General features: G+C 44.4%; 1 long non-coding RNA gene across 1 annotated transcript; it reads left to right on the top strand.

The window, feature by feature from the left end:
• The first annotated feature begins 12,125 nt into the window (after positions 1-12,125).
• LOC130362021 (uncharacterized) lies at positions 12,126-22,958 on the top strand. The gene is made up of 4 exons (XR_008891243.1): positions 12,126-12,224; positions 16,424-16,561; positions 19,828-19,967; positions 22,841-22,958. It is a non-coding gene; the product is annotated as an uncharacterized LOC130362021 (long non-coding RNA).
• The last annotated feature ends 243 nt before the right edge of the window (positions 22,959-23,201 follow it).

Here is a 23,201-nt window from a genome sequence, read left to right as displayed (position 1 = left end):
GAAGGTCCTAGAGAAAAAACCACAAGTGACAGCATGCCCGGAAGAATTTTTTTGTAGAAGAACAGCTCCAGCTCCCACTGAGGAGGCATCAACCTCCAATAGGAAGGGTTTGGAAGGGTCAGGTCTGGAGAGGACGGGAGCCGAAGAAAAGGCAGACTTGAGTCGTTTAAAGGCGTCTTCTGCTTGAGGAGGCCAGGACTTGGGATCAGCATTTTTTTTGGTTAAAGCCACGATAGGAGCCACAATGGTAGAAAAATGTGGAATAAATTGCCTGTAATAATTGGCGAACCCCAAAAAGCGTTGGATAGCACGGAGTCCGGAGGGGCGTGGCCAATCTAAGACGGCAGAGAGTTTGTCTGGATCCATCTGTAGTCCCTGGCCAGAGACCAAATATCCTAGAAAAGGAAGAGATTGGCATTCAAACAGACATTTCTCAATTTTGGCATAGAGTTGGTTGTCACGAAGTCTCTGAAGAACCATACGGACATGCTGGCGGTGTTCTTCTAGATTGGCAGAAAAAATTAGGATATCGTCCAGATATACAACAACACAGGAGTATAACAAATCACGAAAAATTTCATTGACAAAGTCTTGGAAGACGGCAGGGGCGTTGCACAGTCCAAAGGGCATGACCAGATACTCAAAGTGTCCATCTCTGGTGTTAAATGCCGTTTTCCACTCGTCCCCCTCTCTGATGCGGATGAGGTTATAGGCGCCTCTTAAGTCCAATTTAGTGAAGATGTGGGCACCTTGGAGGCGATCAAAGAGTTCAGAGATGAGGGGTAAGGGGTAGCGGTTCTTAACCGTGATTTTATTAAGACCGCGGTAGTCAATGCAAGGACGTAGGGAGCCATCTCTTTTGGACACAAAGAAAAATCCGGCTCCGGCAGGAGAGGAGGATTTACGGATAAAGCCCTTTTTTAGATTCTCCTGGACGTATTCGGACATGGCAAGAGTCTCTGGGGCAGAGAGAGGATAAATTCTGCCCCGGGGTGGAGTAGTGCCCGGGAGGAGGTCGATAGGGCAATCATAAGGCCTGTGAGGAGGTAGAGTCTCAGCTTGTTTTTTGCAGAAAACATCCGCGAAGTCCATATAGGCCTTAGGGAGACCGGTTACTGGAGGAACCACAGAGTTACGGCAAGGGTTACTGGGAACCGGTTTTAGACAGTTCTTGGAACAAGAGGACCCCCAACTCTTGATCTCCCCAGTGGACCAATCCAGGGTAGGGGAATGAAGTTGAAGCCAGGGAAGTCCAAGGAGAATTTCCGAGGTGCAATTGGGGAGGACCAAAAGTTCAATCCTCTCATGATGAGATCCGATGCTCATAAGAAGGGGCTCCGTGCGGAAACGTATGGTACAGTCCAATCTTTCATTATTTACACAATTGATGTAGAGGGTCTGGCGAGACTGGTCACCGGGATGTTGAACCTGTTGACGAGAGAGGCCAAAATAAAATTTCCTGCAGATCCTGAGTCCAAGAAGGCCACTGTAGAGAAGGAGAAGGCAGAGGCAGACATCCGCACAGGCACAGTAAGACGTGGAGAAGCAGAGTAGACATCAAGGACTGTCTCACCATTGTGCGGAGTCAGCGTACGTCTTTCCAGGCGAGGAGGACGGATAGGACAATCTCTCAGGAAGTGTTCGGTACTAGCACAGTACAGGCAGAGGTTCTCCATACGGCGTCGTGTCCTCTCTTGAGGTGTCAGGCGAGACCGGTCGACCTGCATAGCCTCCACGGCGGGAGGCACAGGAACAGATTGCAGGGGACCAGAGGAGAGAGGAGCCGAGGAGAAGAAACGCCTCGTGCGAACAGAGTCCATATCTTGGCGGAGTTCCTGACGCCTTTCGGAAAAACGCATGTCAATGCGAGTGGCTAGGTGAATAAGTTCATGTAGATTAGCAGGAATTTCTCGTGCGGCCAGAACATCTTTAATGTTGCTGGATAGGCCTTTTTTGAAGGTCGCGCAGAGGGCCTCATTATTCCAGGACAATTCTGAAGCAAGAGTACGGAATTGTACGGCATACTCGCCAACGGAAGAATTACCCTGGACCAGGTTCAACAGGGCAGTCTCAGCAGAAGAGGCTCGGGCAGGTTCCTCAAAGACACTTCGGATTTCCGAGAAGAAGGAGTGTACAGAGGCAGTGACGGGGTCATTGCGGTCCCAGAGCGGTGTGGCCCATGACAGGGCTTTTCCGGACAGAAGGCTGACTACGAAAGCCACCTTAGACCTTTCAGTGGGAAACAGGTCCGACATCATCTCCAGATGCAGGGAACATTGGGAAAGAAAGCCACGGCAAAACTTAGAGTCCCCATCAAATTTATCCGGCAAGGATAAGCGTATCCCAGGAGCGGCCACTCGCTGCGGAGGAGGTGCAGGAGCTGGCGGAGGAGATGACTGCTGAAGCTGTGGTAGTAACTGTTGTAGCATAACGGTCAGTTGAGACAGCTGTTGGCCTTGTTGCGCTATCTGTTGTGACTGCTGGGCGACCACCGTGGTGAGGTCAGCGACAACTGGCAGAGGAACTTCAGCGGGATCCATGGCCGGATCTACTGTCACGATGCCGGCTGGCAGGTAGTGGATCCTCTGTGCCAGAGAGGGATTGGCGTGGACCGTGCTAGTGGACCGGTTCTAAGCCACTACTGGTTTTCACCAGAGCCCGCCGCAAAGCGGGATGGTCTTGCTGCGGCGGTAGTGACCAGGTCGTATCCACTAGCAACGGCACACCTCTCTGGCTGCTGAAGATAGGCGCGGTACAAGGGAGTAGGCAAAAGCAAGGTCGGACGTAGCAGAAGGTCGGGGCAGGCAGCAAGGATCGTAGTCAGGGGCAACGGCAGAAGGTCTGGAAACACAGGCAAGGAACACACAAGGAACGCTTTCACTGGCACTAAGGCAACAAGATCCGGCAAGGGAGTGCAGGGGAAGTGAGGTGATATAGGGAAGTGCACAGGTGAACACACTAATTGGGACCACTGCGCCAATCAGCGGCGCAGTGGCCCTTTAAATCGCAGAGACCCGGCGCGCGCGCGCCCTAGGGAGCGGGGCCGCGCGCGCCGGGACAGAACAGACGGAGAGCGAGTCAGGTAGGGGAGCCGGGGTGCGCATCGCGAGCGGGCGCTACCCGCATCGCGAATCGCATCCCGGCTGGCAGCGGAATCGCAGCGCCCCGGGTCAGAGGACGTGACCGGAGCGCTGCCGCGGGGAGAGTGAAGCGAGCGCTCCGGGGAGGAGCGGGGACCCGGAGCGCTCGGCGTAACATAGGGCGTGAATTGCCAATAATTCCATGCTCACAAAGAAAAGAGCTATACTCATTTACCATTCCCTGTGTACTTTGTAACAATGACAATATTTGCAAAGTCTTTCTCCACTACATTGTCCTCCTTCTTTTCCTCTTTTTTCCTCTTACAAGCTATTCACTATCAATAGCCTCACATATTCTTTGACCTCTCCTACTATACTTTTATTATAGGCTTTCATTAGGAATTGTTGTCCTAATTTATACGCCTCCTAAAAGTAGTTCCCCACACGTGGAAGTTCCATGAATTGACCCTTTGGAATATTTTTGGACCATATTGGAATTTGGCAGCTACTCCTCTTTATATAGGTGTAAGAATCAACCCATTTCTGATAACTTCTGGTTAACAATTGCTTATCATCCACAAATATGTTTTTAGTTTTCTTCATCGATTTAGAGGTTTAACCCGTACAGGACTCAGGGCGTATGGATACGCCCTGTGTACCTGGGTCTTAATTTCGGTCCCCGCCACACGCCGGGCGGGGACCGGACCGGGGTGACTGCTGATATCGATCAGTAGGCACCCCGCGCAAATGCCCAGGGGGGTCATCAGACCCCCCCATGTTGGCGATCGGCGCAAATCGCAAGTGAATTCACACTTGCGATTTGCACCGATTCCAGGTCATACAGGTCTATGGTGACCAGGTGACCCGGAATATAAGGGGGATCGCGGTTGTCTAAGACACCCATGATCCCCCTGAAGGGATAGGAGTGAGGTGGCAGGGGTGCCACCCCTCCTATCCCTGCTATTGGTGGTCTAGACGCGACCACTAATAGCAGATCGGGGGCAGGGGGTTTAACTTTCGTTTTCCCCGTTCTGCCCACCCACAATAGGCGGGGCAGGACTGGGAAACAACGGAGGACCGGCGCCGAAGATCCACTTACCCGTCGGTGGAGGCTGCGGGATGGGATCGGCTGCGGTGATCGGCGTGGGCGGCGATGTCGTGCGGCAGAAGAAGACGGCTCCCTGGATCCGACGGAAGCCGGTAAGTAGCCTAGCAACATCTGGAGGGTTACAGTCTGAGACTGTAGCCCTCCAGATGTTGCAAAACTACAACACCCAGCATGCTCAGACAGCTGTTTGGGCATGCTGGGACTTGCAGTTTTGCAACAGCTGGAGGTCTACAGTTTAGAGACCACTGCCCAGTGATCTCTATACTGCCCTCTAGATCTTGCAAAACTACAACTCCTAGCACGCCCACACAGCAGTTTGCTGTCTGTGCATGCTGGGATTTGTAGTTTTGCAACATCTGGAGGTCCACAGTTTGGAGATCACTGTGCACTGGTCTCTAGCTGTAGCCCTCCAGATGTTGCAAAACTACAAATCCCAGCATGCCCAAACAGCAAACAGCTGTCTCTGCATGCTGGGAGTTGTAGTTGCGTACCTCCAGCTATTGCATAACTACATCTCCCAGCATCAGTACATGCTGGGAGTTGTAGTTTTGCAACAGCTATAGGCACACTGGTTGGAAAATACTGAGTTAGGTAACAGAACCTAACTGAAGGTTTTCCAACCAGTGTGCCTCCAGCTGTGGCAAAACTACAACTCCCAGCATGCATGGTCTGTCAGTGCATGCTGGGAGTTGTAGTTTTGAAACAGCTGGAGGTTTGTCCCCCCATGTGAACTTACAGCGTACATTCACATGGGCAGGTTTACAGTAAATTTCCTGCTTCAAGTATGAGCTGTGGCAAATTTTTCGCCACAGCGCAAATTTCTAGCGGGAAGTTCACTGTGAACCTCCACCAGTGCGAATGTACCCTAAAAACACTACACTACCACAAAATAAAGGATAAAACACTACATATACCCCCCCATTACACTGTACCCCCAATAACAATGAAAAACCTACTGTACAGCAGTGTTTCCAAAACAGAGCCTCCAGCTGTTGCAAAACAACAACTCCCAGCATTTCCGGACAGCCACTGACTGTCCAGGCCTGCTGGGAGTTTAGCAACAGCTGGAGGCACCCTGTTTGGTAATCACTGGCATAGAATACCCCTATGTCCACCCCTATGCAACCACTAATTTAGTCCTCAAATGCGCATGGCGCTCTCTCACTTCGAAGCCCTGTCGCATTTCAAGGAAACAGTTTAGGGCCACATATGGGGTATTTCCGTACTCTGGAGAAATTGCACTACACATTTTGGGGGGCTTTTTCTCCTTTTACCCCTTATGAAAAGGAAAAGTTGAGGGCTACACCAGCCTGTTAGTGTAAAAAAATACAAAATTTTACACTGACATGCTGGTGTTGCCCCATACTTTTTATTTTCACAAGTGTTAAAAGGAAAAAAAGACCCCCAAAATTTGTAACGCAATTTCTCCTGAGTACTGAAATACCCCAGATGTGGGAGTAAAATGCTCTGCGGGCGCACAATATGGCTCAGGAGTGAGAGTGCACCATGTACATTTGAGGCCTAAATTGGTGATTTGCACAGGGGTGGCTGATTTTACAGTGGTTCTGCCATAAACGCAAAAAAAAAAGAAATACCAACTTGTGACCCCATTTTGGAAACTACATCCCTCACGGAACGTAACAAGGGGTATAGTGAGCCTGAACACCCCACAGGCGTTTAATGAAAATTCTTCAAAGTTGGATGGAAAAATTGAAAAAATAATTCACTAAAATGCTGGTGTTACCCTAAATTTTTCATTTTCACAAGGAAAAATAGGAAAAAAGCCCCCCAAAATTTGTAACCACATTTCTTCTGAGTAAGAACATACCCCATATGTGAATGTAAAGTGCTCTGCTGGCGCACTACAATGCTCAGAAGAGATGGAGTGCCATTGGGATTTTAAAGAGAAAATTTGTCCGGAATTGAAGGCCACGTGTGTTTACAAAGCCCCCATAGTGCCAGAACAATGTACACCCCCCCATATGTGACCCATTTTGAAAACTGCACCCCTCACGTAATGTAATAAGGCACACAATGAGCATTTACGCCCCACAGGTGTCTGACAGATTTTTGTAACAGTGGTCCGTGAAAATGAAAAATTTAATTTTTCATTTGCACAGCCCACTGTTCCAAAGATCTGTCAAATGCCAGGGGGTGTAAATACTCACTGCACCCCTTATTAAATTCTCGGAGGGGTGTAGTTTCCAAAATGGGGTCACATGTGGGGGGTTTCCACTGTTCTGGCACCACAGGGGGCTTTGTAAACGCACATGGCCCCCTACTTTTATTCCAACCAAATTCTGTCTCCAAAAGATCAATGGCGCTCCTCCTCTTCTGAGCATTGTAGTGCACCAGCAGAGCACTTGACATCCACACATTGGGTATTTCCATACTCAAAAGAAATGGGGTGACAAATTTTGGGGGTCATATTCTCCTATTACCCCTTGTAAAAATGTAAAATTTGGGGGGAAACCAGCATTTTAGTGAAAAAAATTTTTTTTTTTCATTTACACATCTGACTTTAACAAAAAGTCGTCAAACACCTGTGAGGTGTTAAGGCTCACTGTACCCCTTGTTACGTTCCTTGAGGGGTGTAGTTTCCAAAATAGTATGCCATGTGGTTTTCTTTTTTGCTGTCCTGGCACCATAGGGGCTTCCTAAATGTGACATGCCCTCCAAAAACCATTTCAGCAAAATTCGCTTTTCAAAAGCCAAATGTGACTCCTTCTCTTCTGAGCATTGTAGTGTGACAGCAGAGCACTTGACGTCCACACATTGGGTATTTCCATACTCAGAAGAGATTGGGGTTACAAATTTTGGGGTGCATTTTGTCCTATTATCCCTTGTAAAAATAAAAAATTTGGGGGAAAACTAGCATTTTAGTGAAAAAACTAAATCATTTACACATCCAGTTTTAACAAAAAGTTGTGAAACACCTGTGGCGTGTTAAGGCTCACTGGACCCCTTGTTACGTGCCTTGAGGGGTGTAGTTTCCAAAATAGTATGCCATGTGTGTTTTTTTTGCTGTTCTGGGACCATATGGGCTTCCTAAATGTGACATGCACCACAAAAACCATTTCAGAAAAACTCACTCTCCAAAATCCCACTGTCGCTCCTTCCCTTCTGAGCCCTCTACTGCGCCCGCTGAACATTTGACATACACATATGAGGTATTTCCTTACTCGAGAGAAATTGGGTTACACATTTTAGGAAGATTTCTCTCCTTTTACCCCTTGTAAAAATTCAAAAACTGGGTCTACAAGAACATGTGAGTGTAAAAAGATGAAGATTTTGAATTTTCTCCTTCAATTTGCTGCTATTCCTGTGAAACACCTAAAGGGTTAACAAACCTTTTAAATGTCATTTTGAATACTTTGATATTTTGAATACTTTGACCCTTCAAATCCACTTCAAAACAGAACTGGTCCCTGAAAAATTTCGATTTGGAAATATCTGCTATACTTTGAAGCCCTCTGATGTCTTCCAAAAGTAAAAACATGTCAACTTTATGTTGCAATCATAAAGTAGACATGTTGTATATGTGAATCAATATATAATTTATTTGGAATATTAATTTTCCTTGTAAGCAGAGAGCTTCAAATGTAAAAAAAAAATGCTAAATTTTCAATTTTTTCATCAAATTTTGGAATTTTTCACCAAGAAACGATGCAAGTATCGACAAAATTTTACCACTAACATAGAGTAGAATATGTCACGAAAAAACAATCTCAGAATCAGAATGAAAGGTAAAACCATCCCAGAGTTATTAATGCTTAAAGTGAAAGTGTTCAGATGTTCAAAAATTGGCCGGGTAGTACAGTGAACATTGGCTGGGTCCTTAAGGGGTTAAAGGAGTATTCCAGCCATAGATGTTTTATCCCCTATCCAAAGGATGGGGATAAGATGTCTAATCTCGGGGGCACCCGCATTCTATGCTGGGCTGCTGCTCCAGTCTCGGAAATCTCTGTGTTTCTGGGATTGGAGACGTGACATCACATCATGCCCCCTTGTGACAAATGTGGGTGCGGCACAGAGATCGCGGGGGATCCCAGCAGTGGGCCCGCCGTAATAAGACATCTTATCCCCTATCCTTTGGATAGAGGATGAGATGTCGTCTATGGCCGTAATACCCCTTTAATGTTCCTTTAACTGTTTAGGGTGCTAAGAAAGAATAATACCATATGCAAGCAGTTCTTGCTACTTTTATTGCATAAAAATCAATACATTTAAAATTTCAAATACCCTTTTAAAAACCCTGATAAACAGCTTTTACCTCTTTTATGGATATAAAATACCAGTGTAAGCCTTTTGCTACAAAGTACTTCATAATTTATATTATTGCTGATGATTTTGTGGTCAGAAGTTCATCAAATTTGTTTCAAACGGTATTTAAATGTGTTTTATTCCGTACAGAATACAGTGACTGCACCTGCACTTAGCTGGAGTAAGTGTTTGATGGAATTTTTGATCCATTTTCATGCCCTTTCCATCTGGAAAATTCATATAATTACACTTCTGTACAGGTTGTACATCTACATCATGTTCATGTGCATTTATTGGATGTTCCATTTAAGCCCACAACACAAATAATACAATACAACAATTTATTCTAAATACTGCAAAGCACTTTTTGTTACTGTAGTGGAAATAGCTTGGCTTTGACTTTTGTATTTTTGCATTCTTCAATCGACATCTAAAGTTCTTTTAATATAAACCTGCATCATAAAGAAGTTTGCTGTTTTTAAGACACGTGTTATTTTTTATATTCTAGTATAAAGAAACAAAAGGCATCCAGCACTCACAGCAAGGCTTCAGTCTGACGACTCCGCTTCACCTCTTCCACCAGATCTGGCTAGCGACTTCCTGCGGTTTCAAGGCTGGTGTGCGCTTCTTCCGGCCTTCTTTCCATCATAGCGCTGTGCACGTGATAAATGGGAAACAAGTGTCATGTGATTGGTCCGTGCTGATGGAGAATGAGAAAGGACAAAAAGGCTACCAATAAGGAAGCAAAGCATATGGAAACTAACATCTACTCTGTAAGGCAGTTAAACCAGAGGAATGAGGAGAACATTTCATACAGGTAGAATCTATCATACCTAGGGGTGGATCAACTCCTTATAAAAATGATGACATTTCGATTCTATCATTGAGACCGATCGGACCAAGCGCATTCATGTGCATAATCCAATATGTCTCGGCTCTGAGAAGTAAGGTTTTTCTATCATATCCAAACTTGGCTTCTTTCACCACCTCTAAGTCACCAATGCCAATGTAAAACTTTTGGCAATCTCATATGATGTAATACACTAAAAACGACACTCGGCAGGTAATCAACTCATTGACTGAAAAAAAGACACCTCCTAATCTTCCCATGTTCAAACAGCTGTTCTACTTACATTGTGGGCAACTACCACATTTTTGTTGCCCTTCGGGATTGCTTGCATCAGCCAATTACTGTGTGACTGCATACTTGAGATCTGTTTTTTACGCTCCTCCTTTTTACCATTCAATAATTCACCGATGGAGCTATTTCTCCTATACGTGATAATAGGGCCCCTAGATGCCACCCCACTCAGTCCTGGTTCTTGTTGCAAGAGGTGCCAGTTGTTATAGATCACGACCTTAACTCTTTTATTCATGGCACTATTCTTGAAAGCAAACACAAATTTTTGCTCTTTAACACTCTTGCATGAAGCCCCCCCCCCTCCCAGTCGCCCTATTGTGGCCGGGAGGAGGAATGTCACCGAATTTCTTTCCAAGTTCGTGGACTGGTCACTGAGACTGCTTCTTTCTGCAATGCCCTCCTTTTAGAAGCACACCGGGGACGTGTTACGGTTTGTCCAAGATTTTCAATGGAGGGAAGGATATTACCTTGCCTCCATGGAAATCGAGAGCCTGTACACCCGCTTCCCTCATGATGCGGATGTACAGGCTGTAAGGACGATGATGCAACTATTAGACAAGTCACCAATATTCGTGGACTTTATTTGTAATGCCCTTCAATTTATACTCACACATAATACCTTTTGTTTTGAGTCCGAGTGGTGCAACCAGTCAACTGGGACCGCCATGGGCAGTCCTACTTCTTGCTCCTATGACAATTTGTTCTTGGCAGCATTTAAGTCTGAGTATGTATACAGTGTTGGCGAACTCCTACGTACAATACGACAAGGCATACATGAGATATGTGGACGACATTATTATAGTGTGGGAAGAAGAGGAGAGTGAATTTATCAAGTTTGTTGACTACCTCAACAATATCAATCGAGTGAACATGACTTTCACCACTCAATTCGGAGGTGAATGTCTCAAGTTTTTGGACCTTATGCTGTATGTCAAAGAAGGGAATCTTTGCACCAAGGGACATAGGAAGATGATAGCCAAGAATTTCATCCTACAATATGGAAGCTCACATCCTGTTCAAGTCAAAAACGCAATCCAATTCAGTGAGATCCTCAGACTGAAAAGGAACAATCGTGATGAAGCCACTCTTCAAGTACAGGCAAATGAGATGACATCTAGATTAAGAAGGAGGGGCTATCCACACAAAGTGGTAAATACAGCCTTCTTAAAAGTGAAGGATGGAAAAAGAGAGGAATTACTAGTAGAAAAACGCAAGAATGTTAAAGAGAAAAACATTTGTGTTTGCTTTCAAGAATAGTGCCATGAATGAAAGAGTTAAGGCCATGATCTATAACAACTGGCACCTCTTGGAACAAGAACCAGGACTGAGTGAGGTGGCATCTAGGGGCCCTATTATCACTAGTGATGAGCGGCAGGGGCCATATTTGAATTCGCAATATTTCGCAAATAAATGGACAAATATTTGTCCCATGTTCACGAAATTTGCATATTCGCTATGTTCGTTCTCTTTTTTTTCCATGCGAAAATTCGCAATGAAATTTGCATAGTGCACATGCGCAATTTTATCTTTCTCCTAAAAGAAGGGAGGGATCAATGTCCTCTCCTGGAAGTGCCGATATTTGTGAATATTTGCATATTTGCATATTCACATATTTGCAAATAAAAAAAGGCTAATATTCGTCATTACGAATATATAAATCACTTTATTCTAAATATTCGCGAAATCGCGAAGTGCCAATATTTGTGGTAAAAATTTGCATTTCGAATATTTGTGCTCAACACAGCTGTATCAACATGGGGCGACTAGGAGGTGTCTATTTTTCCATTAATGAGTTGTTTACCTGTTGCACATCGTTTTTAGTGTATTACATCATATGTGATTGCAAAAGGTTTTACATAGGCAAAACCATACAACAACTTTTAATAAGAATGTGTGAACATCTGCACTCAATACAAACTGGGGTAGGAGCCCCACAATTAATAGAACAAGTCAAGGAAGCATATGCTGGTGACGTATGTACCCTAAAATTTGGTGACTTAGAGGTGGTGAAAGAAGCCAAGTTTGGATATGATAGAAACACCTTACTTCTAAGAGCGGAGACATATTGGATTATGTGCACGAATGCGCTTGGTCCGATCTCAATGATAAAATCGAAATGTCATCATTATTATAAGAAGTTGATCGACCCCTAGGGGTGATAGTGTGGTGTCCCAGTACATAACATGGTTCTGTACAGTCCTGGGGTCCCCTAGGGTGGAGTCCCTCAGGTCCACAGGGCTCTCCTGCAGGGTCCCCCCTAAATCATTTTATGGTATTGTATTGTATGTTAAGTATGTACATCTATAGTATGTATTGTAAAGTAAATGTAAGTAATATATGAAGGTTGTTAGGATGTTTACCCTGTATAGGACCTTCCTAAGGTCATGTGATATGTCATGTGCTATGTGATCACATGATTTACCCAGAGTTCCAGAGGCACAGGTAACCCCAGGCAACCAGCTACCAATGGGCTTAATTCCAGCCCCCTGATATACAAAGCGCTGTAGTCTCCACATTCGCTCTCTTGGTTCCTGCTCTTACTACCTGGACCTTAAAGCAAGCACAAGTCCTGTACAAGTCAAGTCCAGCAAAGCTAAGCCAAAGCCTAAAAACCTGCAGCCACATCAAATCTGTGAGTACAAGTCAGGTACAATGATGGTCTGCATCATTATTATAGCAACTACAAGTCAAAGCAAGCCTGAGAGGTTACCTGGGTCCTGTCACCTCTGTGGAAGTTGACTAATTCTAAAGACTGTTATACTTCCTTCTTCAGTAAAGTTCCAGTGGCATCAAAACCCTGCTTTGGACTCTCATTGCCGTTTTGGGTTGGTTGTCGGCGGTGCCCTTCACAATACAACCACATCCTGGAGTCACGAATACTAGGGGTTAACAACATCTTGCCCCAGAGGTTAATACCATCTGGCCCCGCTACCTACACCGCTTCACCTCGTGGTCCCACCATAACATCGGTGGCTCACCACATATTTTGGCATCAACGAACAGGATACGGGTGTGTGCCTTTAACTATTCCACCAGGCCACCTGCAATGAGATACGGGTGTATACCATTGCCGAAAAAGCCACTTGTCCTCCCCTATTCAGAACTGTAATTACAGAATTGTCCGGAGCTGCGACATGGATTGCGAACACAAGTGTACGGGTCATTGTTAGTGAAATTGCGCTTTGCCAGGGCACTAAAAAAATTAAGGGGGGAAGTGAAGAGTACTGCTGTTACCAAGGTTGAGCAGGGCAGCAAGGTACTGATGTACAGATTTATTGATGGGGCTCACAACAAATGGGACAAAGCCCAGCTTAGAATGTTTGTAGTACAGAATCCTAGTTTGTCATTTCCCGCTTTTAAGAGACTAGGCATCCAAGTTATTGAGTCTGGGGCCGAGGCCGAAGAAGTTAGCGCCTCAGAGAAACTAGGAGCATCTGCTAGATCAGTGCCACTATCACCACCTACTCCTGTACCCGTATCACCTCCTGTAACCGTATCAACCCCTGCGGCCTTAGAATTGCAAAGTGTTAGACAGGACATTGATCAGCTGACTAAGGCCGTCAAAGAACTTGCTAGCCGGACCAATCCGCATAGCCGGGAAGAACCTCCGCCTAGAAAACCTGTCTCTGCTCCCCATCCTGCTAATTCCCATAATTTCCCCTCCAACAGACCTGCAGGGACTCAGAGGCCCTTCTGTAATCATTGTAATAAGACTGGATATATGAGAACACAATGTTTGTCTTTAAACGGGAATCCCCTGAGGTCGAGGATTGGCCCTCAGGAGAATCGTCACCTGGTCCAGATTTAGCATGTTCCAAGACAGGACTCTCCCTTTACATTGCCCCATGCCCCTATGTAAAGGTTATTGTGGAAGGAGTACAGTTAGAGGCCCTAATTGATACGGGATCACAGGTGTCTACCATACCCAAGGATGTCTTTAATAAGTATTGGAGTGCTGATTTGTTATGTGAACCTGATGATGTTGACTTTAAAGTAATGGCAGGGAATGGGAAACCAGTACGCAGACATGGATACTGGGAGCCAACCATTCAAGTGGGAGAGCATATACTCAGGGGACAGGGAGTGATTGTAACCAATGTATCCGAAAGGGGGGCGGGAGAGTTTATATTGGTGATGAATATCATGAGACACTGTTTTACTGAAATAGTAGGTTCTTTACATGCCTCTCTCCCCTCCATGTCACCTTCAGCCAGCGAGCGGCACAACACCACTTAAAGATTCTTCAAGCGGAGCAGAAGTTTGTCAACCGTCAAGGACAAGTTTGCCGAGTATGAATTCAGAACATCCGGTCAGTAGACTTACAGCCTCATACGGAGACCATCCTCTGGTGCCATGCCCAACCTGGAATTAGGAATAATGATTACCAAGCATTGCTGGAGCCGATACAGCTGGAAGATTATCCTTTAGTCCGGGTGGCAAGAAGTCTAGTCACTATCTCCGATGGGAAAGTCCCAGTCCGTCTAGTCAACCTATCTGACACTGCCACCATCCTGCCGAAGTATACTCCAGTTGCCCAGTTGTATCTCATCGGGACAAAAGACATCCTCACTGGGGCATAGGTGGCCCAGCAGTCGACAGCCCAGGCAGCCCGGGGCCTAGCACAAGTCATCCTGAACCTTGGTGGACCCAGCTCCAACTGGGGGACGAAAACACCCCAAGAGTACAGGTAGTGGAGTCATTAAAGTGGCCAAACAGTACCAGGAAGCCTTCAGCAAGCACCCCTCCGACTTCGGCCCGACTACTATAATACAACCGGCGACAGTCCGCCAATCAAGGAGAGGCACTGCCCTGAAGCACTGGGTATGTACCAGAAAATCAAGAAAATTTTGGCTGAAATGAAGGATGCTGATGTAATCCAAGAGTGTCAGAGTCCCTGGGGTGCTCCTCTGGTCCTCGTTAAGAAGAAGGATGGGACTATCCGTGTGGACTATCGGAAGCTGAATAACGTCACACATAAAGACGCCTTGCCTCTACCTAGGATTAAAGCGTCCTTAACTGCCTTAGGTTTGGTCACATACTTCTCCACGTTGGATTTAACCAGCTGATATTGGCAGGTATATAGTTATGGATCCAGTCTCTGGTGAGAGACTTCATCAGATTCTGGTTCCTCAAAGAGACGCTGCGATGGCCCTTAAAGGAGATGTCCGGTGCTCACTTTTCTTTTTGTATCCGTTCCGGGCTGCAAAAAAAAAAGAAAATAAGCTTTCTCTTGCCTGCCTACGCTCCCTCGGTGCTCCGGTAGAGGCGTTCGGTCCCCGGGCTGTATTCTTCTTACTTCCTGTTAGCCCGGCACGTCACACGGAGCTTCAGCCTATCACTGGCCGAGGCGGGACATCGCTGCGGCCGGTGATAGGTTGAAGCTCCGTGTGATGTGCCGGGCTAACAGGAAGTAAGAAGAATACAGCCCGGGGACCGAACACCTGTACTGAAGCACCGAGGGAGCCTAGGCAGGTAAGAGAAAATGTGTTTTCTTTTATTTTTCAGCCCGGAACGGATAAAATAAGAAAAGTGAGCACCGGACATCTCCTTTAATGCCTACCATGATCAGTCGGGACACTTTGGAGTCCACAAGACCAAGTCCACTGTCAGACAAAGGTTTTATTGGATTGGGATGCTGAGGGACATTGATAAGTGGTACAGTGAGTGTGCTGTCTGTAATGTCACCAAGAATCTACGCAAGGATGCAAGAGCGACCATGTCAAGTTGTCCCCTACCCGGTCTGGGTGCACTTACGCTCTCACCATGGTGGATCACTACTCCAAGTGGGCAGTAGTAGTGACTGTCAAGGACCTCCCAGCCAAGACTGCTGCCCAGATGTTCTACTCTAACTGGGTACACACCCTGGGTTGTCCGGAATTAGTCCTCACGGATCGGGGAGCAGCCTTTGAGGCCCAACTGAACCAAGAATTGTGTCAGTTCCACGACTGCAAGAAGCTACGGACTACAGCTTACCACCTCGGGGGAATGGATTGAGTGAGCACATCAATCAAGTCTTCATCCACATGCTGCGAGCAGCGTCAGTGTTCAGGCATGAAGAGTGGCCCCAGCTGTTGCCAGAATTGTTGGAGATCTACAACAATACCATCCATTGCTCCACTGGGTACACCCCATTCTTCCTGTTAATTGGTAGACATGGGCAACTGAACGGAAGTTCCCAAGGACGCATAAGTTGGACTCCATTTGGGAAACGGAACCCTACACTATCACCGCAATGTCCTATCCGGACTCCGATATCTATGAGATTCAGAAGATTGGTTATAAACAGCAGGTGGTACATCAAAATTGCATTAAATTTTGCCTTAGAGAGGATCTGCCTAAACCTCCTGCACCTTCTCGCACAGCTGCCAGACCCGTGAGGGAGTATGTACCTGGAGAGGGGATTCACCCGTCAATGGATGTACCGATGTTCTCCCCTAGCCAGCCTGCAGTCTTCTGTGCTATGCTGTACCAAGGAGCGGTGCAGCCATCCCTGGTCTCCTCACCAGCTCCTGTCTCCCATGGAATCTGCTTACATTCCGAATTCCAGTTCATCAGTCCATGTGGATCCAGCAAGTCCAGGACGTATTCCAGTTCCAGAGTTCAGTCTGAAAGAGTGTCCTGCTACTCCAGAAACACCAAGAGCTCTGGAAGCTCCTGAATATATTCTACCTGTATGATATGTTCTCCTCATTTCTCTGGTTTAACTGCCTTACAGAGTAGATGTTAGTTTCCATATGCTTTTCTTCTTTATTGGTAGCCTTTTTGTCCTTTCTCGTTCTCCTTCAGCACGGACTAATCACAACACTTGTTTCCCATTTAACACATGCACAGCGCTATGATGGAAACGAACCCAGAAGAAGCACACACCAGCGTGAAACCGCAGGCAGTCGCCTCTGAGCGTCCTGCATGAAGTCGCTAGCCGGATCTGGTGGAGAATGTGAAGCAGAGTCGTCAGGCTGAGGCCTTGCTGTGAGTGCGGGATACTGTTTGTTTCTTCATACTAGAATACTACAGTGATTTGTGTACATTTCTTGTTCTCAGCACCACCGTAGCCACGTATCCAGAACCTTTGTCTCCCTACGTGTGCTAGAAACTAGGGTGTTAGAAGTTCTTTCAGTGCTGATAGGAGTAGTGCCACTTATTTGTCTTCCTGTTTTTAGTTATTTTTTATATAATAAAGCACACAATACACCATTTTCCAATATCATTTTGGTATTTGTTTCTTATGATTTTCAAAATCTTCACTTGCAGGTAAAAGATTACAAGGATCTTTGTTAAGGCCCTTTTACACAGGCTGCCTATCGGGCAAATGAGCGTTCCTAGGGACTCTCATTCCTGATAATCTGCCCATGTAAAAGGACCAGCAATTAGCCAAACAGCAAGTTAATGCTCATTTCACGTCTTTTAAGTGGCTATTTAAATTATTGTTATTAGCTTCACATCGCCCTGTCTGAACAGGGAATCTGTGGCTGATAATGATGTGGCTGATAGTTGACAAATAAGGGCTTTTTGTTGAATATTCATTATTGACCTACACCAGTGGTTTCCAACATACATCAGCTCAGCTGTTGCAAACAACAACTCCTAGCAGAGTTACATATTTGATAAGAGTGAAAAAGACCAGAAACCATAAAGATCAACCTAAAACCTTACTGTGTTGATCAAGAGGATGGCAAAAAATCCTTATAAAGCAGATGCGAAATGCCTCATACTAAGGGAAAAATAACCTCTAAGTATGGTAATCAGAATAAATCCCTAGATCAGCAACTCTCCTATAAAAATCTAGTAGCTGTCACTTTTAAAATGTTGTTTTTCAAGATAGGCATCAAAGCCCCTCTTGAGCTTGTTCAGGAAATCATCCATCAAAACATCATGTGGCAGAGCATTTCAAAGTCTCACTGCTCTTACAGTAAAGAATCCGGGGAGTATTTATGAAAAGTGCGGTAGGTGAACATCTTCTTGACTGGATGGGATTTTAGATACATCCCTTCCCTTCTAATCCCACTCCCAACTGAATATAACCCCCGTTTCCCCAAAAATTGGGCCGTGGGGCCCGTTTATTTAACAACCAAAATAAATAACAGTTAAATATCTTATACATATAAACATAACCAAAATTCACTGGAGGGCACTCCCCTCTCCCAATCAGACTTGGGCACCATGCTCTTACCCCTGACCGCGACCACCTGGCCCAGGGGCACCCAGATAGCCTTCTGCACCCTCAAGCTCCTGATCCCTCAAACTCCTGAGGCCTAGAACCACCACCAGGAGGCCCAATTGAACAATCTCAAACAAGCATTTATATTTCAAACTACTACCTGCCCTTACACACGTTACAACACCTATCAAAACCCAACCAACCAGATAACAACAAAAAGAGGGCAGGTGGGTAGGACCTTCTTCCTGCTTCCACATGCCGACTGGAGTACCAACCCCCATAGTACCCCCTTATATACACTCCCCCTTCCCCTCCAGATGACCTCCCTGTCACCTCACTTACAGGCCACCTGCTGCCGACCCTTAAAGGGGCAATAGTAAATTAACCCCTTATACCCCCCATTACCTGCCATCCCTCCTGTAACCCAAATTATCCCCTATTCCATATGGAAAGGGCCACTAAAACCCTCTTCAAGGAGCCACTATGCCAGGGGTTCCCCCCGCTCCGTTTGCTCCCACACTCCATTAATTCATGTAGTGGAAACTGTGTACCTGCACCAAATTTAACACATATGCAGGACATGTGATAAATCTGGTGCTGATCACATTTCTTACATCAGTACTCCACCTTGTATGGTGTTTTCTCTGTGATTTTTTTGTGTGACTTTTTAACCTGTGCGGCAGTTATGCGACTTTTTAATAACGCTGTCAACAGTTAGTTTGTAAGCTCTTTTTTATTTGGTGGTGATTAGCGCCCGTTTTGGTGGGTTGCGCCAAAGTATGCAACCTTTCAAAAAAAAATTAGCAGTTTCATAAATCCCTGACCCCTGCAAAAAATCTACCAAAAGCATATCTACCACTGCCACAATTAAAAACACAGGTAAATGAATCGCAGGAAAAGTCACAAAAAACACACTGCTCCAAAATATTGTTACTAATTTACCCAAGAAAACCAGGGTAAAATGCTTCATAAATACCCCCCTCCCAGTCTGTGATGATGGTGAAATCTTCTTTCCTCTAAACGTAAAGAATGCTCCCTTGTCATTGTTACCGGCCTAGGTATAAAAAGATCACTAGAAAGATCTCTGTACTGTCCATTCAATTATTTGTACATTTTAATCTGATCGCCTCTAAGACGTCTTTTCTCCAAATGGATTGACCCCCAAGTCTTTGTTCAAAACTCCCCCCATTACTGTACTCTCATCAATCACCCTCCTGTGCACTCGCTCTAGTTCAGCCATGTCCTTCTTATATACAGGTGCCCAAAACTGTACATAATACTCCATGTGTGATTTGTATAGAGGCAGTAGCTGCCAGGAACTGGCCACTAAAGTTGTATTTACTGTCTGTACATCAATACCCCTAAGTCTTTTTTAGTGGTAGGTTTACCCAGCGTTTTACTATTTAGCGCTTAATTGTACATTTGTTATTTCTCTGCTTGTGTATACAGCTTGCTCAAATTCCCTTGTAGTATATTGTACTTTTCTGTGTAAGTCCTCCTACATAGCTTAGAATGTTTTGCAAATAATGCAATTCTATTCTGTAAGTCACCTACATGGTTCTTAGTAAAGATAATGCAAAGAAGAAGGCCCAATAAAGCTATATGCGGTACCTCCCTTGTAACTGTGACCCAATCAGCATATGTTCTATTCATAACCACCCTTTGTTTCCTATCTCTTACTGACCACTGCATGATGTCAAATGAAATCACAAATTAGCATGTTTTTATTGAAAAACTTTCTAAAGCAAAAGTCGCATCTGAGACAAACTGTGCAACAAATGTACACCACAAATCCAGGGAAAAACCAATGATAAGTCCCCCCCCCCCCCCCCCCATGTCTCTATGTGAGCAAATAGAGCAGCATCACAAAGCTGTGAAAGCTGGGACAGTCGAGGCACCCTACAATGTGAAGAAAACCTTGTCCCTGCTACTGCAGCTGTTCCTCAAATTCCTCTGTGCACACTATGGAAGACACAGTGTGCGGTAGTGTTATTTTTAGAGGGCATGATGATTGACAGTGTAATATTTAGGAAGCACAGTCTCTTGAAGGGTTATAATGATTGTTGTCTTTATACAGAGGATCAGGATCGTTTGGCAAAGTGAGGAACCAATGATGTCAAGGCATCAAACTTTACAGAGGAAGATGGAGGTGGAAAAAGACATGGCGTCTGGGCCAGATGAAGAAGAAAAGGAAAGACAACAGAGAAGATGTCTCCTGTGAGTCATTTTATGTTTGTGTATTCTCCTGACTGTCCCGTTAAATCTCTCGTCACTTCTAGGTTTTGCAGTAATAATGGATGAAACTGTACCCTAACTTGAGGCTCTAGTTGTTACAAAACTACAAGCTCTCCAGACATAATGCGGTATCTTTTTTGTCGGGTTTTGCGCCCAAATTGTGTCCAAATTGTGTCCCTTGCGACACAATTTGCAACCAAAAAAACCAAAACCCTCCATTTAAAAAAAAACTGGAAGGGGGCGTGGTCATGGGATAAAGTGGGCGTGGTCCCAACAAAAGGGGCGTGGTACCGACAGTTTTGAAAAATCCCAACATATTTACTAAGGTTTACACAGAAAAGTGTTGTATTTGAGCTGAGAAAAACCCGACAGATCAGAACAGTTGTAAAAAAAAGCAAAATGTAGGGAAAAATGCGAAATGTAGGGAAACCTTAGTAAATACCAGTGTGAAATCAAAACCCAGAAAGAAACCTACACTCCACTCTTAGTAAATAAACCCCAATGGGTGTTGTAGCTTTGCAACAGCTGGAAAGAGTGACTTGAACAGAAGTGATTTTAGACTGTGAAGCCCATTTTATTTTGGGCCTGACTCCTGTAACATCCACCAAAAAAAAGGGCGACATAGTCTAATATGTTCAGGCCTATTTTTGGTCTCAGTCTATTCCTTACTAGACAGGCCCGCAACATGTCTCAGTGGAAGGGAAGGGGGACTGTCGGGGGGCATCATAATGAAGTGCTCCGTCTTCTAGGCAGCCTTAATCTGGCCCTGCCTAAATGATTTTATAAGTAATTCTACTTACATCTAAAAATATTACAATGATTTTACTGTACAGTTTGGATGTATAATGGTCACCGAGATCTCTGGTCATAAATGATCTTTTTGCAAAAGAATCAAAATAAATTTTATCAGGTCTTACTAAGAGTGTAGTGTAGGTTTCTTTGTGGGTTTAATTCCCTACAATTTATTTTCCACGGTATTTACTAAGGTTTCTCTAAATTTTCCACTTTCCCTACACTTTGCTTTTTTGTTACACATGCTCTGATCTGTCTGGTTTTCCTCAGCTCAAATCCACCACATTTTATGTGGAAACCTTAGTAAATATGTTGGGTTTTTGTGAAAATGTCCCATTTCCAAGACCATGCCCCCCTTTCCCAGCGACCACGCCCCTTGTTCATTTTTTGGGGGGGCAAAATGGAGAGTAAATCGTGTTTTTTCAATTCTGGCGCAAATTCTGGCGCAGACTCTGGCACAGACAGAATTTCTGGCGCAATGCGACAGAATCTGGCGCAATAGTGAATGAGGGCCAGTGTAGTAATCTCAGTACGGGAACTGATGACATCATTTCATTCATTAGCCAACACCTTTACAACTAATGTTCAGTCTGCTATTGAGTCTGCATAGTAGGTCTGATTGGATCAGTAGTAGTAGCTAGTGTTGAGCGGCATAGGCCATATTCGAATTCGCGAATATTCGCGAATATATGGACGAATATTCGTCATATATTCGCGAATATTCGCATATTCGTTATAGCCTCGTTTTATTTTCGCATATGCGACAATTCGCGTATGCGAAAATTTACAGATGTGAAAATTAGCATATACAAAATTAGCATAAGCTAAAATTCGCATATACGAAAATTAGCATATGCTAATTTTCGCATACGCGAATTTTCGCACGCCAGTCTCACACAGTAGTATTAGAGCCTCCTTTACACCACACAAGCTGGAAGCAGAGAGGGGTGATCACTGTGATGTGTACTGTGAAGAAAAAAAAAACAAAAAAAAACGAATATTCGTAATTACGAATATATAGCGCTATATTCGCGAAATTCGCAAATTCGCGAATATGCGATATTCGCGAATAATATTCGAATTGCGAATATTCGCGAGCAACACTAGTAGTAGCCACTAATGAATTGAAGAGATATCCTATATAACAACACGAGCTGTTATCATTAGCGTTCAACTGCCATCAGAGTCGTACATAGCAGAAAAGCTATGTACAAGTAAAAACAACACCGGGTATCTTTTAAAAAGGAAGCTGCATCCCGATGCTCATGTGAAGGAAAGCAAAACAAAGGTTCCTGATGAATTTTGGCTAAAGGAACCGCATTAACAACCTACTAGATGTCTGAATGGACTTGTAACATTGAGAAGCCATCAGGCTATTCTTCATATTATACACGCTGGATAATGTGCAATATGGTGATTGAACTATAGTTTTGCTAAGGGCACATGAGAGTTGCATACTCTGAATAAATGTCATAAGAAGGAGCACTTTAAACTAACACTTGAGAGGGAAAGGAACAGCTAATGTGCTTTATATCTTACGCATCTAACCCTGAAGAACTGTTCAATCTAACTTTAAGGAATCATGTAAAAAAAATTTTATAATAATTCACACAATTGCGTTTTTTCCGCTTAACACACACAACTATCAATATTGGCTAACTGACCATTTGCGGAGGTGATATATATGTATGGACAGTGTTGCAATACCACTGCTCCAATATTCACACTAAGGAATTGTTAAAACACACAAACATCGAAATTGACACTATTCCGGGATCCTTTGGGCATGTTGCCAATAATGCACGGAGATCTGTAGGTGAATTCTGACTAACTGAATATATAATGAACTGACATTGACACACGTAAGGACATTGCTACAATGCTCAGGATTTAATGTGCAATATATCCAAAAAGACAGTACTAAGGCAAGCAAGTGTTGAGAACATATATGCACAAGTATTGCATTTCTGATCAAAGTGTGAATATAAGTTTATTATCAGTACCAACGTAAGAAGTGTTGATATTGCTCGACAGTATAAAATAAACTGTGTCTCCATTAACAGTATTGCCTGCTGCACGTTATGTCTCTCTAAACGGACACTGCTACAGGATTTGGACTAGCGGCTAGCATTGATAATGTGAATATCGCGGACCACAGATGGGAATTTAAGACTGCTGATTACAAAAGTCCGCAATTTGAGACAAGAAACTATGAGAAACAGATACTTTTTGCACAATACTCACCATTGTAACAGGAGGGTGTTGTTTAAGATGCTGCAATACACTCAAAGACTCTATTGAATGGTGATCAACAGTAAGTGTATTTTTGATACAGTGTTTTTTTCTTTATAAGTTTTTTCCATATATTTTTTCATATTTTAATAGGAATCAATAAAGAGTATTTTTAGAAAGGTTCCCTGATAT

Source organism: Hyla sarda, chromosome 3 (assembly GCF_029499605.1).
Source record: "Hyla sarda isolate aHylSar1 chromosome 3, aHylSar1.hap1, whole genome shotgun sequence".
NCBI lineage: Eukaryota > Metazoa > Chordata > Amphibia > Anura > Hylidae > Hyla > Hyla sarda.
Note: the sequence above shows the minus strand (reverse complement) of the source record. Positions and strands in the feature narration are given on the sequence as shown.